Here is a 23,097-nt window from a genome sequence, read left to right as displayed (position 1 = left end):
TACTTTAAATAACTATTGAAACTTTTTAATTCATATAGTTTGTGGGTTGAATAGGTTTCATGAAACACTATGGGTGTTGTTTTTAGCACAGTAGGTGGCGCTCATCATCATACCGTGACCTTTAGAAATCAGGATACGGTTTTACGAAACCTCAGTGACGCATCATTGGTGGTACAGTTGTAATGGGTTGATGGTGCTTCATGAAACGGCTGTGAAGGGAACATTCTGTATCATGATACATCGTCTTGACCACACAGCTGTAGCATGATACAGTGTCTTGACCACACAGCTGATCATGATACAGTGTCTTGACTACATAGCTGTATCATGATACAGTGTCTTGACCACACAGCTGTAGCATGATACAGTGTCTTGACCACACAGCTGATCATGATACAGTGTCTTGACTACACAGCTGATCATGATACAGTGTCTTGACTACATAGCTGTATCATGATACAGTGTCTTGACCACACAGCTGTAGCATGATACAGTGTCTTGACCACACAGCTGATCATGATATAGTGTCTTGACTACATAGCTGTATCATGATGCTGTGTCTTGACCACACAGCCGTACAATGATACAGTGTCTTCACTATGCAGCTGTATCATGATGCAGTGTCTTGACTACACAGCTGTATCATGATACAGTGTCTTGACTACACAGCCGTACAATGATACAGCGTCTTGACTACGCAGCTGTATCATGATACAGTGTCTTGACTAAACAGCTGTATCATGATACAGTATCTTGACTAAACAGCTGTATCATGATACAGAGTCTTGACTACATAGCTGTACAATGATACAGTGTCTTGACTCACAGCTGTATAATGATAGTGTCTTGACCACACAGCTGTATCATGAAGCCTTATCAACATTCTTCTACTGTTGAGCATTTTTCTAGGTATAAATGTACATGTCAGCACATGATCTTAGGTTTTTATCCCCTAGTAATTTTAAAAATAAGGACACTGTTTCATGAAACCTAATGGACTGTCTCATGATACCTCATTGGACCATCACAACTGTGCCTGACAACATGTTTTGGGTATAAATGCATGTGTCTGCACATGACATTAGATTTCATTCTCTAGTGTTATTTTAAAAATTAAGGACAATTTTTCATGAAACCTCATGAGCTGTTTCATGACACCTTATCATTGCATCACTAATGGATTGTTTCATTTGGTGGATTTATTTATAGAAAATATTAGAAATCTAAGTGTAGTAAAGGATATTATTACATTATTATTAATTATTCTCTAAGTAAATAGTAGTATAAACTACAGTTTAGATGTTAAATACTATCCTAATTTGGAATATTCTAACTAAAATTAGAGTCGAATAAAAAATGCAAGCAACCCGGTCAAATTCGGTTACTTAAATCTTATAGTTATTTGGTTATTAAGTATTTATTATAATGAATAATTAAAAACATGTGCTACAGTCGTGGAACTGATGTTTTCAAAAACATGTTGGACTGTAAAGATTCGCTTGGTTTATCTTCTTCAGCTAATTTATTTATACGCAGTGTTTGATGATCTATCAGAGGTCGAACATTTTATCCGTGGATGTGACCATAGGAATAATCCCAACGTCAATAAGGTGCAATCCATCAGAAAATCCACGTTAAGTTATTGATGAATTGTAGCTATTTTGCCTGTGATGCCATTCATATGTTGACAGTTTCGAGCATTCTTTGTTTTCTACTTTCGTGAGATCCACATGGATGTCACAGCACATGCATCAACCCTCACACTATGTGTTTTCCATCAGTTGTCAGAGCTATGTTGTGACAACTTTGAGTGAAATGTGACCAGAAGTGCACTCCCGCATTTTATTTATTCCATTTTTTTTTTGTTTTTTTTACCCCTCGTCTTTCTATCTTTCTTTATTTTCTTTTATAAGGCATCTGTTTATGGTGTGCCGGAGACTTGTGCTCCAGGTGTGCAATGTGATAAGAGAATAGATGTAAATATATACAGATCACATTCACACATTGTGCCGCAAATAGCAAACAAGCCACAAGTCTCACTGTTGTGAATGTGACGCCGAAGCTCACAGAGCTTCAAAGATTTAAGCACAAACTGACATAAATGGAAAACGATCTAAAAAAAAAAAAAGCTATACTGCTTTTTTTTTTTTTTAAATGTGTACAGACATGATCGCACGTGAGTATGTATATGGTATGTATATACGTATCATGAATCGAATCATCAGCCAAATCCTGCCAAGTTACTGTATCTTTGGCTCAGATTCAAACTACATTCAATGTTCACGTTGATCTCCTACGAATATGCCAGTGTTTAAGATAAGATGCATATTATGGGTTTTGACAATTATACAGATAATTAAAACGGCAGCAAAAAAAACTGAGGTTGAAGGTAAATGTATTTGATACCCCCAGCTACAATTATTATCCAATTAGTTTTTAATTGTCTAACAGTACTAACTATAATTACATCCCCTGGAACTCTCAACTCCAAAAATTTGAATTTACTTTTTAACAAATGTTTCCCTTAACTAACTTTCGTCATTAAACGCAGCACAAGGTATTACAATTCACCTGAACATACCAACTGGACTGTGTGGAGTCCATATGTTACGTATATACCAACCATATAAATACTCATACATACAGTACGATCATATCTCTACACATAAAAAAACGGGAGGAAAAAAAGCAGTGTTCCTCTTATGAAATGTTATTTTTTAGAACTCTAGACAGTCCAGTTTACCTGCTTTTGAAGCTCTTGGATATCCTACAAAATTATTTTTAGTTAATGATTTAAAATAATAGTTTGGGTAAATATAAAATGTGTTCAGCGTGCGACCGACAGATTTCGGCTTTTTCTGTGATTAAGTTTGATATCCCTGATATCCATTTAAAATAATCCTATTTAATCAATGATTAATCTAAATACATCCACAGCAATTCTAATGATTAACCTGATAACATTTACATTAATGAACTCGAACTCTGAACTCCTAAAGTTGTAATTGTCTATTTAATAAATAGAAAAGGATATTTCAATATGTACCTGAACGCACCAGTTGTTAAATAAATATCCTTGAAAAATGAAAAGTAAATGACTGTGATGATTTGATATATCCAGTTACAGTTTGGTAAATACACAATTTGTCCGGCCCGCCACCCAAATTTTGGCTCCATCTGAATAATAAAATTAATCCGTTGCAAGCTAATGATTAATCTGATTAAAAGGTTTAATCGTTTTGACAGTTCTAACTATGATAAAAATCCTTGTAATCAAACAGTTTGACTTTTTATTTGAGAAATATTTTCCCCGAAACTAATTTTGTCATTAAACGCATCACGTTAAATGACACTTTACTTGAACATACCAGTTTGTGTGTTTGAATATAATCTTTTAAAAATGAAAAATAAATAAATCGTAATAAAACTGTTATAATTGCTCTTTTGTCTGTCCTTGTCACCTTTTATGCTTTCAAATCAGATACTAAATTCAATTACAATGAGACGGGATCGATGGGATCAATTCAGATCGATTTGGTTATAGTTCAGGGGGTGAAGTGCTCCTCGCATAGATCAAGCCGGGACATCAGGTGGCCACGGCTTTTCTTCGCCGTCTAGTGGCTTCAGGGAGACTTTAAGGGCATCTGCTTCCTTTCATCTAATGCACCAATTAACCCTTCTTTTTTTTTCTCTCGCCTTCATTTGCTTCACCTCCACTGCGAAAAATGGCCGCTGGGAGAAGGTGAACGGGAATATGACAAAAGGCTAATAAAGACTTCAAACATATCAGTATGCCATCTCACACTTGAACGGCTCCGACAGTGCCACTTGTCCATCTGACAGCTTTGTTGCTCGAAAATGCATGAATTTCAATAAATGATTTTTAAAGCGTCACATCCATAAAGATGAAGGTTATCACTGGGAAAACATCCCTGATGCACTCTTATGGGTATTTACCAATTTTAAATTATCAGAATATTTTCAACCAAATTTAAAGTTAATTCTATTTATCTTAACCCTGTGTTGTGGTATATGATTTAGGTGGGCTATATGTTCGATAATAAATCGAAATATAGTATAATATTAAAGTTTTGCAGGCCAATGATGTTGATATTGCTTTAAAAGGCAACTAATGTGTAGATTTTGGTGGGTTAATAACCACACCCCCTCGGCTGTGATTGGTGAAGCATCGAGGTTCATCACCGAGTGTCATCAATCTTGGAATTCTCCACCCCCAAGGGACCCGTTGTATAAACAAAGCGGGGCGTGATTACAGCTGGCTGGAGGAGGAGTGAAGCCATTATTACGTCATAATATACTCCGCTCTCGTAACCTCTTGTTCGCCCATATTTCAGACGGGGGAGGACTTTATAAAGTAATAACTTCAAAATATGCTCGTGATGAGGGACTTACTGCATCTTGGAGAGGAAGACTTCAACATTTGCATGGAGGAGAGTTTGAATATGGCATAGGTTGCCCTTAAAACAGAATGTTTATCGTTTAAGATTTGGAAATCAAGTCCCTGCAGATGTGACTTGTTACCTGTTTAATTCTGTCTTTTCGCTATTTGACAAAATTTGAATGTAGTACTTAACCAAAGTCACTTGACAATATTGTTTAAAATAATTATTTGTATTGTTCTTCACACATTAAACACGTTACATCAGAAAAAAAACACTATTCACAGACCAAAATGTGTACAGAGCCCCTAAGGGGACATGGGGGGAAAAATGTACATATTGTGAAATCAAGCAATACTTTTGCAAGATAACACAATCTTTTTTTTCTTCCATGTTCCCTTAGGGGCTTCGTACATTTGTCATTTGTGGCCACAATTTAGAATTTTCTTTTAACCATTTCATGTCTGGGGCCCCAGATGCATGTATGTTGTTGCTCTTTAAAAGGGGATATGAGTTTGAGTTAGGTTTAAAGGTTATTTTTTTATTTGTAGTTTTCAAGGACCAACTGTATTATAAAAGCATATCTTTTCAAAGTCTACAAATCTCTTTGTGCCCTTGAAAAACCAAAATAGCTACATTGATGACAATGACAAAAAGATAGATTGAGGTAGTAGCTGTTTTTTTTATGTGTTAACTTTGGTCTTTAAATTTTCTAAACACTTTATTCAGTTAAATACAAAATGAAGCGTGATTAAAGTAGATTAAATAATAAAATATTTAATCAATCATTATTATTCTAAATGAATCCAAGCAAACTTGATTTTAATCTGATTTTAAAACCTAAACATTTGACAGAACGAATTATAATAAATAATCAAAACACTTCAGTTTAATATTTGATCAACTTTAGCCCCCAAACTAATTTTGTTTTTGAACGCACCAGAAGGAATGTTCACAAGCGTGCAGGAGGGTAGAAGGATTGAGAATTGAAAGCTTATTGAATTGTTTATTGTTGTTTTTGGAGTGTGTTGTTACTGTAAATAAAAGATTTGTGCTTGCAAACCTGGAATCTTTATTTTTGCAAGATCCGCTACAATATGTAAGACTAGCACACTTTTTCTGAAGTTGCTTTTCTTACGAACCAAAAATAAAAACCACAATTTGTTTTTTGCTTTTTGAAATGACTTTTGGAATTTGTCCGTCGCACATTAAATTGAATATTAAAGCCGTTCCTCATCACCGTCACCTTCCTCGGGACCATTTACTTCCTCGACGTACTCCAAGTGTCACAACGAAAAGCTCCCTTGGAGCGAGTTTATTTACCATCATGCTTTGTTTATCGCGGAAACTGACTGAATCCAATTTCCCTTAATCCGAGACATTCACAAACTCAATCTCAATATGGCAGCCTTGGAAAAACTAAAAAAAAGTCGATTTTTGAGTCAAATCGAATGAAGTAGATTAAAGTTCATGCTAATATTTTGACTTATAAAGATGACACTTTTTAAGTTACGATAAGTTTAAAACTAATGTCGATGGAAGATAATCTGATGAAGGAGAAGAATCGTTGCTTTATACATGTGATAACCCCTGGTTAAGAATTATAAGGAGAATTATTTGAATAACCCTAAATTATTTGGGCTATAAATTATATATATGTTTTACAGTTTTACATAAATCACCCGTTACCCGGCTCTGTTAGTAAGTATGGATGCATACTTTTCATTTTTATGGAGTTGCATCACATCAGAACAACACTTGAAATGTTTATGAAAATTTTACATTTAGTTTAAGTTCACTGTCACTTATAGAAGAAAAAAAGATACATATACTATACTATATATATATATACTGTCAGCCATCACCACTGCAAAAAACTGACAGACTCTGATTGACTAAATCTCTAAATTTAGGAAAATTTTGTCACAAAACGTTCTGAAGCTTATAATCCATGCATTTGTATCTTCTCGTTTAGCTCGAAGGAGCTGTCTCGCCTACAGTTAATACAAAACTCCGCAGCAAGAATTCTGACCCCGCTCTGGTAGAAGAACTTACATTTCCCCGATCCTTAAAACCCTGCATTGGCTGCCAGTTTATTTCAGGATCAATTTTAAAATTCTGGTTCTTACTTTCAGAAATATTCATGGTCAGGCTCCTCCTTACATCACTGATCTGATCCAGCCTTACACCCCAGCTCGGGCTCTGAGGTCTGTGGGTCAGAATCTACTGATGGTTTTGTGCACAAACTTCCAGACTCCTTCAAGAAGAATCTTAAAACCTTTTTATCAGTGCAGGCTTTTTTCTAATTTTCTGGGACTCCTGTGTTTGTCTTATGTCTTGGCATTTTAGAGTTTTTAAATCTGTAGGCATATTTAATGTATTGCTTTTGATTATTCAAGCGCCCTGTAACCCTGTTCTAGAAAAGGCACTTTATAAATAACTATTACTTATTTACTTAAAATGTTTATGCATATGTTATATTCGGGTAAACTTCACCGTCACTTAGCTTGAATAAATTAAAATATATACATACATAATTACTGAGTGACGAGCTTCATAAACATACTGACAGCAATCCCACAATTTGGGATTAATTTTGAACATTAATGTCAATTATTTTATACCATTAACGGCTCTATTTTCATTTAGAATGAAAAGAAAACATCACAATATGCATTATACTCAAAATAGTATTTTAAAATATGTTTTATTAAAATAAAATGTGATGCTTTTAGTATGAAAATGTATATTAACAGTTAGAATCTTTCACATTTTAGTCCAAGAAACATGGAATGCAGGTAACAAAAAAAAACATCTTCACTGCCATAGCATCCCTTAAATGTATTTTTCTCTGGCTGTTCGTTGCCTCAAAAGGAGTCTCTCAGTGGGCAAGAGTCGGTAATTGGGTTTTGGAAACATATGTCTTTTAAGTATGTCAGTGTCTGCTGCTCTCTTCGCCACCTGTGAACACACTTGTTATGAAAATGGCCAGTGAGATGAAGCGATGATGGCGCGTGGGCGGGCGCTCCAATATGATTGGCAACGGGACACAGTGTGTATGAGTGGCAGCCTTTAATGGGCGCTCTTGAGAGGTAACCCGACAGCTGTGTGTTCGCAGCTAATGAGTGATGGGGTGGGCTGTTGGGGGGTAAAGGATCACAGGCTGGAAACACTCTGATAAACTCTTGTTCCACAATGGTTGGGGAAATGGGGAAATCAAGTTTCCTCCCGAGGACATTGCTCAAGGCTTGCTTTTTTTTGTGACGGGGGGGGAAAAAAAAAAAAGTCTAGTTGATCTGTGTCTTTTATAAAACGCCTAAGAAGTCCTGGTGACTGGGAACAGTCTGTTAAAAAAGTTATCTTGGAAGAAGAAAAAGAACCGTATTGAACCAAAAAAAAAAAATAGGTTGAACCTTGCATAGATGATTAACGAAACAATTTCATCATGCAAGTACTCACATTTTCAGGGAGATGAGTACAACGCCCCGGGCATCAGATGGTAGTACTAATTCGAACTCTACTCTATTAATAGTAACTCCTTTAGGTCAAGATTGGTAGACCATGGCACATAAATTGTACTATTTCGTGGATTAACCATAAATTAAAGAGTTTAAAGTATAAAGTATATAGACTCGCATCACATTAAAACAACATTTAAGATGTTCATATATGAAATTAGATTTGGTTAAAGTTGACTGTCAATGAGAAAAATACAATAAAAATATATGTAGGATGAGTTACAAGCTACTTTCAGCCATCCCACAATTCATGATTAGATTTGAACATAAATTCACTTAGTTTGTAGCATTAGAAGGTATATTTTTTCTTTACTCAATCTAATCAATAGATCAGGCATCCATATATACTGTATATATAAATATATAAAGTATCTCCACATGATCATAATGTGTTATATATTACGTACCTGATTACAACTACTTCCTATGTTTCAATGTGTTAAATTGAACGTGTTATTATTATTATAGATTACTAAACTGATCTAAAAATCTGCTTAAAAGTTACCATGTAGACGTATTACTGACACATACCAGGCAGATGACTTTGACTTAAAATAAACGAGGGTTAACAAAAACAAGAAATAATACAATTGTGAAATCATGTAAGAAATACATTATACCGGGACACATTTCAAACCAGGGGCCACCTTTTGCCTCTATTGGTTTGGCCTTCATGAGTTCAAAGATAACATAGAGACTTAATGTTTTATTTTGTATTTATTTCTATCATGTATTACTAGTTCAAATGTTACGTCTTTAGTACTCTGTTTTTAAATATCTATTGCCCCACACATCATTTAAGTGAATTTAAAATTGCTTTTATGTCGGGTAAATGAAAAAAAGTTATATAAAAACTATAATTTGTATCTTAATTTTGATTTAGAGCTTGATTTAATAAATGTGGCCCCAGAGGAAATCAATTTGACCAACTCTGAACTAAATCATCATTTTTGATCATTTTAAATACATTTTGACACATTTGTATGTCGTTGAGAACCCCTGAGATGAACTGGAATAACCCACAGAATATTATCCATCATTACTGCCCAGATGTTCAAATCAGATAATCTATCTTTCTTTAAAGCCACATTTTCAAAGCAACATTATTGGATCTCCCTGTTCCCGAATACACAGATAGTAAGACGACAGAATCTGGATTACCAGGGCTCTAAACAGGAAAAAGATATCAAAATATGGGCTTCGAGGTAGTAACAGGTAGATACTCACTTTATGTGTTTTCATTTAAAAAAAAGGGAACAAAAAATGTAATAAAAATCCACTTCTATTGATGATTTATTTCATAACCATTTATCTAAGCCATGACAAATACATTGTGGATATTTAGAAAAAGCTAAAGATAAAAAAGGGTTAATGTCCAATAGTTGCCAAAATAAGAATATCAAGGGTTAGAAACAATTTTGATTGGATCATCTCGCACTGTTTTTTTCTCAGACTTATTTTTATTTATAAACAGGAATAAATAGTATATTTTGTTTATTATTAAACTCTCATGGGTTTATTGAATGGGGACAAAATAAATTGTAGTCTTACAAGTCTTAGTTGGAAGCCTAAATCCATGACCCTGGTCTGGAAAAGCGCTATACAAATACAAATTACTTACTTACTTAAAATCTTCAAAAGTTTAAGGTTAGAATACAATAATTCCCTTCTTTTTTTAATTATTATTTGACATATGACATATTAAAGTTTTGCCACATTGTAATCCTACCCCATGTCTGGATCAGGATAATCCTGTTAATTTGGATCAAAGTTGTCCAGATACCACTAAAAATCTGAATGGATATGGTTGTATTATATGATCCAATCAGAAAACCTTTTTAAGGAACTCATGTTCAAGAAAACGACCACTTCTATTGATGATTTATTGTATAACTATTCATCAGAGCCATGACAAATACAAATAAAGACATGAACAAATCCATTGTGGATATTTAAAAAAGGCTAAAAAAAAATGGGTTTAATGTCTTATAGTTGCCAAAATCAGAATAGCCAGGATTAGAAACACTAACTGGATCATTACTGACTTTAATTTTTATTAATATACAAGAATAAAGGACATTCATATTTTTGATTATTATTAAATTCTCAGGGGTTTATTGAATAGGCACACAACCATTTTTTAGAATTTGTGTACTGTTGTGTAATGTACTTAATCTACTTCATAACTGCAAAAATTAGAATACAATAATTCACTTTTTTTTAATTTGACATATGACATATTAAAGATTTGACTCATTGTAATCCTACCCCATGTCTGGACCAGGATAATCCTGTTAATTTGGATCAAAGTTTTCCAGATCCCACTAAAAATCTGAACAGAAAAATGGTTGTATTATATGATTCAACTACATTTTAGAAAACCTTTTTTAGGAACCCTGTGCTCAAGAAACAGCCACTTCTTTTGGTGATTTATTGTATAACCATTCATGTAAGCCATTACAAATACAAATATAAACATGAACAAATACATTTTGGATATTTAGAAAAGGCTAAAAGAAATGGGTTTAATGTCTTATAGTTGCCAACATAAGAATAGCCAGGGTTAGAAACACTAACTGGATCATTACTGACTTTAATTTTTATTAATATACAAGAATAAAGGACATTCATATTTTTGATTATTATTAAATTCTCAGGGGTTTATTGAATAGGCACACAACCATTTTTTAGTATTTGTGTACTGTTGTGTAATGTACTTAATCTACTTCATAACTGCAAAAAATAGAATACAATAATTCACTTTTTTTTTTATTTGACATATGACATATTAAAGATTTGACTCATTGTAATCCTACCCCATGTCTGGATCAGGATAATCGTGTTAATTTGGATCAAAGTTATCCAGATCCCACTAAAAATCTGAACAGAAAAATGGTTGTATTATATGATTCAACTACATTTTAGAAAACCTTTTTTAGGAACCCGTGCTCAAGAAACAGCCACTTCTTTTGGTGATTTATTGTATAACCATTCATGTAAGCCATTACAAATACAAATATAAACATGAACAAATACATTTTGGATATTTAGAAAAGGCTAAAATAAATGGGTTTAATGTCTTATAGTTGCCAACATAAGAATAGCCAGGGTTAGAAACACTAACTGGATCATTACTGACTTTAATTTTTATTAATATACAAGAATAAAGGACATTCATATTTTTGATTATTATTAAATTATCAGGGGTTTATTGTATGGGCACACGATCATTTTCAGAATTGTGTACTGTTATGTAATGTTCTTCATCTACTTCATAACTGCAAAAGTTAGAATACAATAATTCGCTTCTTTTTTTTATTTGACATATGACATATTAAAGTTTTGTCACTTTGTAATCCAACAACAGTTGTCCAGATACCACTAAAAAAATATGAACTGATCCAATCAGATTTTCAGAAAAACCTTCTTTCCCTTTTGAATGAAACCACTGTCGAGATCTGATCCAATCTGGTTAGATTTTCCCTTTGAAACAAATGGCTCTAAGTGCTATGTTTTCATCTGAATTAAAACACACCTGTTAATGCTAACAAAGCTGCGTGTGTGTGTGTGTGAGTGTGTGTATAAAATAGTCATCTTGTCTAACGCAGCTGACGCGTCGCTTCCTTCCATATAATAACTGCCTGAGGATGGCGCCAAATGAATAAACAGTGGTCGGTCCCTGCTTCCATTTTTTTTTTTTTTTAAGGCCACTCATTTCACTCCATGGACTGCATATCAACAAGTCTGAGCTTGGATACCTGTTACATCCCAATTTGACACAAATGGCATCAAACGCAGCTGTGATCATCTTATTTGAAGGCTAGGATTAAATATGGTGGTGAAGGGGGGGGAAAGAAAAAAAAATGTCTGGTGTGTGATGTGTTGATTTAATAAGCCTCACCCCCCCACCACCTCATTTGAGCTTGACCCAGTTTGATGAGATTTCCTTTAAGTGCATGAATCACACCATTTTTTTTTTTTGGCGGTGAGCAGCAATAACGCGGTGATGAGTGTGAAGTTGCTGCGGTGGATGGATGGAGCCCCACCTCCTCCCACGCTGGATGAGAGGAGAGAGGGAGGGAGATGGAGAGAGAGAGAAAAAAAGAGAGAGAGAGCGGGAGACCTACACGTTTGTCTCCACCACTTGTTCCGTAGGAATGCTCGAGATAGGGGGTTTCGAGTTGAAAGCCTGACCTGTGTCGAGATTTTGTTGGAGGCAAAAAAGAAGGGGAAAAAAAAGAGCGTCTTTTTTTTTTCTGGCTGCGCCCCTTTGCGCGTCAAGACGGAGCGCATTTTTGTGGAAGAAAACTCAAAAAAGAAAAGATGCACGGACGGAGTGATGGTTGAGGATTGAAAAAAAAAAAAATGTCAAACGTGTGGATCTCTTCTTCCCTCTGACTGTGCAACTTCTTGATCGCCATTCCTTTCCTGACGCACGGAAAGTTCCGATGGATTTTGCTCCCTCTTTTATCCAAGTTATTCTTATTTAAAATAAAAAAAATAGATTCCAGGGTGGATTTCTTTATTTTTTGTTTTGCCTCCAGGAGCACCGGAGGATATTTCACCTGCGGACACCGCTGAGAAGTCCCTGGCTCCGGTAAAGTTGCTCTCGATATTGATGTAATATTGAATAAAAAATAATTTTTGCATCAAACGTTTTTTTGCGATAACAGGTGCGCGTTACTGGCCACAGACAACAAGTTGGTGTTACAGGTTGAGGTGATGGATAAGATGAGACTCATGAATGAAGTCATTAAGACTCCAAGCACCAATAGGAGATCTTTTGAAAAAAAAAAAAGAAGGTGCTGATTTGCATTTTATTGAAATGATCATGATTATTATTCTGTGGAGGGGAAATGCGGTCCATTTAATTCACAGCATGTTTATTCAAGGTTGACTTGAGCACAGCCACATCTCTGTGGATCTTGGGTGGTTCTTCCTGTTTTTTTTTATTTATTATTTTAAAGCCTCAAGCACTTCTTTAGAGAAAGAAGTTTTGGATACCATCCTGGTCTTAATCCATCACACATTAACAGCAACACTTATTAAAGTGTGATTTAATGTCTTATTAGACTTATTATTTCATCCATATCATGTCATCCTATGTATTTTTTTTACACCTTTTCATACAGTGATCACTTCACAAATCAAAAAGTCATGTCACAGTCTGCAGTTGTGGCTATTGATCCCCTATATAATCCACATTAACCTGAGGAATGCGAGAGTGGTGATACTCACCTGTCCATTCCTATGGTTCCGCACGGTTGCACGTTATCGTCGCTCGTTGCCGTCGTAAGATAACGCTCTTGTTTATTTATTATTACGATTCGATTGATCAAAAATCGCAAGTCGGATATTGATCTTTTTTGACATCTGACTGGGAGGGTGTGTTTCAGAAATGTTTGCCAGATTATACCTGACAGATTTTCATGAGTAAATTAAACAAAATGTATATATTTAAAACATATAGCATACATATAACCAAAACAACTTAGTATTTATTGATCAATTACATTTTATTCAAGATAAATGTGTAGCAAGAATGATAAAAAAAACTAAATTTACTCAAAAAAATAACCTGATCTATAGGGATCGATGAGTCATGTGATGGTTCAACTCTACCTTTTTTCAAACAAAATAAAAAAAACCTTTTCAAGCTCATCCATGGCGTTCACTGATGACGATCGAAATTCCTATTGTTGGTACTTAGGATAAAATCAGATAAAAGTTCTGAATTTAAAATCTAAATATGTCTGATTCAGTTTAATCAACCAAGTATGTGGATTATTGACAAAGTTTGCTGTTCGCTACACAACAACAACCCTCATTTCCCTCCGCCAAGAAACTGTCTTGCTCATAAACCTGATGAATGTGAGAGTTGAGGGGCGTGTGATAGAGATTTGGCTGTTCATTTATCACCTTTTTTTTTCGTCAGTGATCAGCAATATTTGACTTTTTTTTTTCTTTTTTGCTGGACCTGAGCTCATGTTATATTGGATGGTGGAACTTTCATGTCTAAATTAAATGAGCCAGGCAGGAATAAAAGTTTGGTCGTAGCTTCTTGGAAACATTAAAAGATGATGGGATTTATTTTTTTGCATTTCCCGTTTTTGCCAGGGGAGGTGCCCTTGAGTACTGCTTGCCATATTAAACCAGATCATTTACTGAGATTCAGATTGTTTCTAGTATTTAAGTTATATATTAACTCTCTGATTATAACAATATATAATATTGAGATGATGCCATTCTGTATTGATATTTATTCTGTTTTGTAATTGTTGCATTAACACTGCTCTACATGCTAACCTTGCTCTTGCAACTAGAACTTTTTTGTTAAATTCTTCTTAATTCTTTCAATTGAAAGTCAACATAAATACACTGAATTCCAGCAATTTGTTTACACTTTTATTTCTGTTTAATTATTATATTTTACTCAAAATAAAGTTACTACTGAATCAAAATTGTGATAGTTGAGGTCATGGGTTTGTACCTCAAGCCTACCAGGGGCTAAAAACTTTAACAAAATCTGGGTCTAGGGTCCAACAAAATGTACCGGACTCGTATTTTTAAGCCAATTTTTCTATACATTTCAACATAAATATAGCATCAACACATTTCACTTCAAATTAACTTTATTTATTCCTGATATCATTTGGACTTATTCAGAATAATTGTAGACTTTTTGTTTTCTCTACTTTTTATTAAAAAATACTTTTTGTTAGTATGTCCATCTCAACGCTACCATACACTGAATCAGAATCGACTATAATTTTGAGCAAACATTTTTAATATAAAAGCTCTTTTTGGGCCACATTAAATGAGTTGGCCGGCCAGATGTGTCCCTGGGGCACTTGTGACACATGTGGATAAGTTAATGAGTTACTTGCTTTGTTTGATCAACGCTAAATGAGTTGAGTAACTGATGTGCTGAAAAATACAATTTCTACTGTACATAATTCAAGATATTGGATAGTTGAGTTTAAATAAATACACAATTATTGGACAAGAATGGAGTGAGATTTTAATTCTTTAAAAAATACAGACTAAAAATGACATTAAAATGCATTTATACAACAATAAAAAAAAAACAATTCATGTACGAATGCTAGTGGAGTAAGCAGCAGCAAGACACACACCGTAATATCATCTTTGAGAGTCTCTGGCAAAGTGTGAACGTGGCTGCTTTGATCTCAATTTATTTAATAGGATTTTTTTAGTAGGAGGTGTGACCCTGCATCAGTATTTTTATGTGCACTAGCCCACATGAATAGCTGATTCAAATGCCCATCCCCTTAAGCCATATATCTTTTGCACAGACTGTTGCTTTTTGCATCACCGGGAGCCAGAGCAGCACAGTCTGTATAGAAGTGAGCCGCGGAGTAACACTTGGCAGTAAATTCTATTGGTAGATCAACTGTGCGGAGACCCATAGCTGTGATATGACCTATCATAAATCATGCCGGTGGGCGGGTAATGGATTTTACCTGTTATACTAGCTAAAGGCACCGAGTCAGCCGATATATCAAATCACATCATTTGAGAAAATCATTAAATCATCTGTTATCTCTCCACACTCTAGCGATGCAAGGAGGAGCGCATCGTCATCCATGAAAACTGCTGGGTTCGACTTTTTTTCCGTATATGAGCAGCTGGATAATTTAGGATCGCATGCCGGCTCATCCTCAGGATGTCTTTGAGGAACAAAAAGTTTCTTTTGCTAGCAATACCTTCTTATACAGTACAGAAATTGCAACATACACAACAGGAAAAGTCTGAGATGGCAGACCTCTTCCAAGCAGCTCAACTTTTCAGCATTCTTAACAAACAATTAATTGAAAAAAAAGCCATGTTTTACTTCTTTTTTTTATCAATTGTAAAGTGCTGCAGTACCAGGTCCAGAAGTGGACAATCAAACTTCTTTAGGGTTATATTCGGTGCCTGTTGTGAGGGACCGTCAAGCAAAAGATAAACAGGTGAAAAGTGTAAATGTAATGGGGTAAGTAAAATAAGTATTTTCCTAGATAATTTTAAAAGGCCAAAAATCTATATATATTTTTTAATATCGTTCTTAAATGTAATTTTTTCAAATGTTATTTAATGTTAAATAACCTATTAATAAAGATAGTGATAATAACACATTTGTCTTCTTTTATTTTTTAAAGGAAGAAAACTATTCTTAAAGAAAAACCCTATTACAACTAAATTAATATTTAAAAGACACTCAAAATAAAATGGTTTGTTTCTACATACCACTTAAATACAGCCAAAGAGGCCGTAAGTGGCCCCCCACACTTTGAGCAGGCTTTTGACAAAGAGTGACACATTCAAGAGATAGACGAGCGACAGAAAGGCAGATAAAAACCCCAAATAACAGCCCAAGTGGAGGTAATTATGTGTTTTTTTGTTGTTGTTGTTTTTTTTTGCACTTGAGCAGTTTCTGGCAGAATGGCGGGTCTGCCAACTTAAAGAGCAAATGTCACCCGTTGACTCAGGTCTGTCTCTATGGCAACCAGGACAGGTGGATAGAACCACAATTATCTTTTTTTTTTTCTTTTTTTTTAATACTCAGTTCAGTGCTTTATCAGAACGCGTACATTTAACATTTGTTTTTCCTCTAAAGGAGATATATCTAAAGATCAATTCACACCCACACTTCTTTCGACACGTCTACTCATCTCGAACAACCATTTTTCATCAGCTCATATATTTCCAAAATGTTACATTTCATTGCGTTTTTAAGATGTTCTTGTGCTCAAACGGTGGGCAATTATTCACCGCTGTGCTCACCACCTACAACCCAATCAATAAATCCAACAGTCTCAGTGTGACATGGCTAATGGTAGTGTTGGGTCATGCATGTCCTAAAGGTAACATTCCTTTAACTCTTCAATAATGTACAAATGTCTAAATAATGTATAAATCAGAGTCTTGATCAGTTACGTGTATTTTGAGATTGACTTCTCATTTATTACCAGATCTTAAAGTATTGGAGGATTAGGACTTTCTCGTAGTTAAATACTGGGTGAATTGAGCTACTTCCATGTAGCAGTATGGTCATCTGAACTTTAAATAAGGTATTCTTTTTCAATTTTATAGTAAGAATTAATAGTGAAATTTAACATGGTGATGTAGCTTCACACAGACACATTAGGAAGACAAAACGTATAAATCTGCTAATCATATTCGTCAAGGCAAAGAAGTTCTGATTTTTTTTTTAGATTGTGAACTACACATTTTAATTTCTCATTACATAAAGTTTCTGTATGATGTCCTTAGCTACCTTATCTTTACTCTTGGTGGTTGAATTGACGTTTTCTCAGGTCTTTTTCTTAAGGTATTATGTTGACAAATTGCCTTTAATTTTCTGGTGAGTTAAGTCATGGTTTGAACTTTAGGGTTGGGTATGGGTCTTCGGTTCTAAAGTGGTCCCGACTAAAATGCTTTGGTAGTACAGAGTATTGAAGTTTTGGTACCCAGAAGTGATCAAAACCTTCTGAATGAAATCTCTTAAGTGACAAAGGCAGTAAAGATTAGATTGATTTTGGTGTTCTTTTGCATTAGCAATTATTTATTTATCTTCTCTGTAAGAAAAAAGCTTGGATTGGAAATTACACAGAATCTTAAAAATGAAACATAAGATTTGGTCTATGTGTTATGTCATTATTTTTAGGCTATATTACTGTGAAAATAATCTGTTATAATCGTTACGGTATCAGTAATAGTACTGATTGATACCCATCCCTAGAACAAGTTTTTATCAGCAAACCTAGTAGACCTAGGGCCTAGTATCTTAAGACATTCTTATTTGTGCAGGCTTTTCCCTGATTTCCTGGGACTCCTGTGTTTGTCTTGTCTTGGCCCTTTATGGTATATAGTTTTAACTGTGTATTGTTTTTGATTATTAAAGCGCTTTGTGGCCCTGGTCTAGAAAGGCTCTTTAGAAATAACCATTACTTACTTACTTACTTACTAGCCCAGAAAAATACCTCTGCATAGAATAGTGTCGTGACCACGGCCACAAAAAGTAAAATAATTCAAATTATGAAGTAGAATTTTTTATTATATGAAATCCTTCATGACTGTCACTACAATCTGAACTCCACCATGTTTTTAAAATAAAAACAAATAAAACTCATTTCTTAATAATCAATGTCTATCTTTTGACAGTAATTGTTCTGGTTTCTGTTTTCGGTTCCATATTCTCATACGTCTGGCCACAGCTGGCTTTTATCTGGCCGAGAAGAAACATCTGGTCGGAAGGGACAATGACCGGTGGCTACTATCTAAAGTAGGTGACAGTAACTCCCCAGTGACATCGTGACCGGTATTGACTCCACCATCCACCAGTGGAGATTTCTGTCTGGGTCACTGGCAGGTGAAATGGGAAGGATGTGATTCTCTTGCTTGTGGGCGTATGGAGTGAACCTCCTGTAGGTTTGATACTGAGTTTCATGTCTCGTCTATACCCGATATGTAACCGACAAGTGGCCTTATTGCCACCGCTTGTACTGAAAAACACTCTTAAAATGTGATTTTTGCAGTGGGATAGGTTGCATTGGTTAATGCATTGACTTGACTATGATAATGATCAGTGCTACAGTGACTTCTGTAGGCTTTTTCAGACAGATTGTGGAGACAGCATGCGTATATACTGTATCCACTCCCACGCATTGAAAACACTGCTGATGTGGCAGTAGGACCTGTCAGTCATTGACATGCGACCCGGCCCCCCTTCTACTGAAGAATGGCCCATGTTGTTTCTGTGAGCCTGGGATAATAAATATAAATCATAGATGAAGGTTTGAGTCCACAAGTAGCTCTGTTGTATACACAACGTCAGCCGCGTGTGTGCCAACAAATTGACGGGCTAAATGGTCATTATGCTAATGCTAACACGGCTAATGAAAACATTAAACTTTTAAACGTTCTTAATCATCTTTTCCCAACAAAATTACATATTATCGTTTTGCGTTTAGCATAAGCTTTAAATCTGAGGTTTAGATTTAAAAGTTTTTAAAGTTTAGAATATTATTTAAATGTTCTTAATTATACGCTGTCAACAAAAAATACTGTTTTTTTTATTTGTGTTAAACACAACTTTAATAATTGAGATTTAAATTTGTGAATTTTAAAGTTTATTATTACATTGTCATTATCTTGAAAGTATTCTGTCAACCAAATACCATTTTCTTTTGGTTGTGTATAACACAAGTAAGATTTGAGGTTTAGATTTGTAGATTTAAAAGTTCAAATCACATTTAAACGTTCCTAATCATATTTCGTCAACGAAATTACTTCTTTTATTCTGTCTGTGTTGAACATAAATTAAATATTTGAAGTTTAGATTTGTGATGATCAAAGTTTATAATTACATTTAAACGTTCTATATCGTCCCCAAAATTACTGATTTTTATTTTTTCCTTGTTAAACTTAACACCTATATTTGAGATGTTTTGATTTTAAATTTCAAAATTATTATTATTTTTGTTGGTTTTGCTGTACAAGAATTGAAAAACTTCCCCCATGTAAGATTTTTTACAAATAATAAACATTTTTACATATCATGAATGGTTGTTTATGTGATATATGTGGATATAGACTGCTGTGCAATAATCCAATATCGCTCAAAATTATCCATCAGACACTTATAGACTCCCTGCAAGTGTCCACCTCGACACTGTTTGCTTATTTTATTTATTTTATTCCCCTCAAGGCTGGAACCATCTGGACCTTGGCAAATTCACAGCGTGGAATAATCTGATGAGTGCTGCTCCTTGTGGTGTTTCTCTACCGAGTTTTAAAAATCCCAAGTGTTGCCCAAACTTAACTGCTTAAGTTTTCAAAGACCTCATCATGGTCAAGAAAGGGTCAAACTAAAAAAAAAAAATCCAAGCAACTGCAAGCTTTAATTTCCAAGCTATTGTACTTTCTCTCTCACAGCATTATGGTATATTTTTTCTTTTTTAATGTATTGCTTTCAGCCACATGTGGAGCTAATTATTTTCCATTAATTCTGCGTAAATGAAGACGTACACATCACAGCCCTGAGCGACGTCCGCACCGGCAGAACGATTTTATTGTTTAGGAAGATACATTTCCACTTAAATCTCACTTCAGGGTGATGCACAAGTAATGAGTTCAACAGTTACCCGCAACTCCAAGTAGCATTTAAAGAGGGAAAGAGTAAAGACTCCATCATGATTTGAATATGTTTTGAGTCCAGATCAAGAATCTGGTGAAATTGTTGTCGGGATTTTGGAATCATAATTATTTACCTTTCATTATCGAAGCGTTTATATGATAATAAATATGTAAAAAATGATATTCAGTCTGTTTCTAGTAGTAATTGAATCAGGATTTAATCAATTTCTGTAATCCGGTTTAGGAATGTCTTTGAAGGTCTCTGGTAGAACTGAAAGTATCACTTTATAAAAGGCTTTACTTGCTAAAAAAGAATAACAAAAACAAAAAGATACTCGGACTAAACAATAGTTTCACCTTTTTTTCACTTTTAATTAAAGCAATATAAGCTATTATAGACCTAAGTTGTCCAGGTGTCCATATCCCTATAATGTTAGGGTTTATACTGTGGGCATCTTTGGTTTCTGCTCAAAAAGCTTTCACCACTTTCCAGTTTTCTTCCGCAGTGAGCGTGACATTTTTAATTATTTAAAATGTGTTAAGGTATAGCAACACCTCAGGTGTTACACTTTGCAGGTGAAAGATGGGTCAATCGAAACCAAGACAAAAACCAAAAAATATATTTTTTTATTTTCGTGAATGTACTTTACAAAAATTGCTGACAGTGTTTTAGTAAAACGATGCTTTGTTATGAGGCTTCTTGGCTGTCTTGCAAATTCTACTGCGGAATTCAATCCAATATCAACTGCCCTGAGAAGAAGAAGAAGAAAAAAAAAAAAGCCTCACCCCTTGTTCCTTCTGTGATTTTATGCTGAGTTACATTTTATAATCTGCCTGAATCAGCTTGTGGTCTTGTGAGTTTATCACACCATACGGAACCACAGATGATAATCAAACCTTTTGTGGGGTTTTAAAATATGCTGAGACACAAGAAATGACATTCACAGATAATTTCTGCTTTTTTTTTATTTCCAGTTAAAGCAAGAACTCCACCTTTGTAGTTAGAAAACTAAGTACCATTAAGAGAGAGAGAAAAAAAAACAGGTTAAAGGATTCTTTAATGAACGGGGGATTTTGGAAGAAGAAGTTTGTCTTCTGGATCGAGATAGATTTCACAAGACATGAGTATCTCGATTTTAAAGATAGAAAATTACCTCCATCGCTCCACATATGTTAAATGTCAGCAAGTAAAAATCATGATGAATGTACTGTTGGGTTGTAGCACGATTTATTTTGTCTTTATGACGGATTTTAGTGATCATGGATGTCAACAAAAAGACTTTGAAATAAATAGGTAAGTTAACATAAAGATAAAGAATGCAAAGAGTACTTATATCAATTGATGTCAAAGATTGAAAGGCAATATCAAAATTCGTGGGGTACTATGGGGTTGCTCACACATCTGTAATGTAGTTGGTATATACAGTAGTTGCCCGAACAGGTCAAAAGTGAAAAAAACAAAGATAAAATATCAGTAAACTGAACCAGGAAGAGTGTCTGGATTGATGGAAAGTAATCACAGAGATGTGGGAAAGAACAGGAAATTAGTTTAAGGGGAAACTGAAAAGGTGTGTTCCGAGTATCATCAGGAAGGACTAGAAGACTCTGGTGGTGGTAAAATGCATTTTAGGACAAAGGAAATGTGGGAAATGCAGAGAGACCATTAGAACAGACTAGATAATCTATAATCTAGTGAGTTTTATAAGATAATGGATGATGCTATGTGGAGGACAAGTTGCAAAGGGTTATAAACTAATGCAACGCTGAGTCAGATGAGTGAATATATTTGGGGTTAATCATTTGGAATGTTGAGCAATATCATTGAAAAGCTAAGAGGAGAGCACTGACGGGGTCTTAAGTATTAGCCTTCAGTCCTTTTACTAGGAAGCCCCACTTATTGCAAGTCAATTTCACCAGTGAATGTTCATTTAATAAGAATATTTTGGCTTAAAGTTCTTCCTGGCATAAGCTTACTAACAGACTTCCATAGTAGATTAATCAACTGAAAAGGTTTCTAAGATACAGGTACTGTGGCGTACTGTTGTGTACTGTGGCATACTGTGGTGTACAGTGACGTACTGTAGCATACTGTGGCGTAGTATGGCATACAGTGGCGTACTGTGGTGTACAGTGGTGTACTGTAGTGTACGTTGATGTACTATGGCATACTGTGGTGTACAGTGGCGTACTGTAGCATACTTTGGCATACAGTGGAATACTTTTGCGTACTGTAGGATACTGTGGCATACAGTGGCGTAATGTGCCATACTATGGCATACTTTGGTGTACTTTGGCATATAGTGGTGTACTGTGGCATTCAGTGGTGTACTGTATCATACTGTGGCAAACAGTGGCACACTGTGGCATACCGTGTTATACTGTGGCATACTGTGGTGTACTGTGGCATACTGTGTTGTACTGTGGCATACAGTGGCATATGTGACATACTGTGGCATAGTGTGGCATACTGTGGCATACCGTGGCATACAGTGGTGGAGAGTGGCGTACTGTGGCATTCATAAGCATACTGTTGCATACAGTGGCGTACCGTGCTGTACTGTGGCATACTGTGGTGTACTGTGGCATACAGTGGCGTACTGTAGCTTAAATCTTCTTCATAGCATCATCTAATTTTATTTAAGCATATGTAATTTTTTTCCAAAATATCATGTAATGTTTTTAATATTTGTGTGATTGTTGACTTTTTGTTGCTGAATATCTCCCTTGCTTTCTATTTCCAGTTCATAAATCAAAACCTATTTTTTCCAGCACTGAAAGATAATCGATAACAAAGCGCAGATAAAGAAGCTTCATTATGATATTATCTTATTGATTTTTATTTTCGATTTATGCTTACCTCACTATCGGATCCGCCGGCGTAATATTATAATGTCCCGACTCCAACCTTCAATAATGAAGCCTCAAACGTGGAAGCATGTGAGGCGGAATCATGAATGTTAGATAGAGCCTAAAGGCATTTTTGTCAATACCCATCTGATCGGAGACTCGCTCATTGACTGATGGCGTATTTCACAAGC

The 23,097-nt window shown here is 35.0% G+C and overlaps 1 protein-coding gene across 1 annotated transcript in view; it reads left to right on the top strand.

Annotated features, from left to right (window-relative positions):
- Positions 1–12,095: 12,095 nt before the first annotated feature.
- The window catches only part of pcdh1a (protocadherin 1a), a 125,868-nt gene continuing 114,866 nt past the window's right edge, over positions 12,096–23,097 (top strand). The window contains exon 1 of the mRNA XM_087807654.1: positions 12,096–12,515. The gene's annotated coding sequence lies outside the window, so the exon portion shown is untranslated. The remainder of the gene's footprint in view (positions 12,516–23,097) is intronic.

This window comes from Callionymus lyra, chromosome 14, assembly GCF_982586985.1.
Source record: "Callionymus lyra chromosome 14, fCalLyr1.hap1.1, whole genome shotgun sequence".
Classification (NCBI taxonomy): domain Eukaryota; kingdom Metazoa; phylum Chordata; class Actinopteri; order Syngnathiformes; family Callionymidae; genus Callionymus; species Callionymus lyra.
Note: the sequence above shows the minus strand (reverse complement) of the source record. Positions and strands in the feature narration are given on the sequence as shown.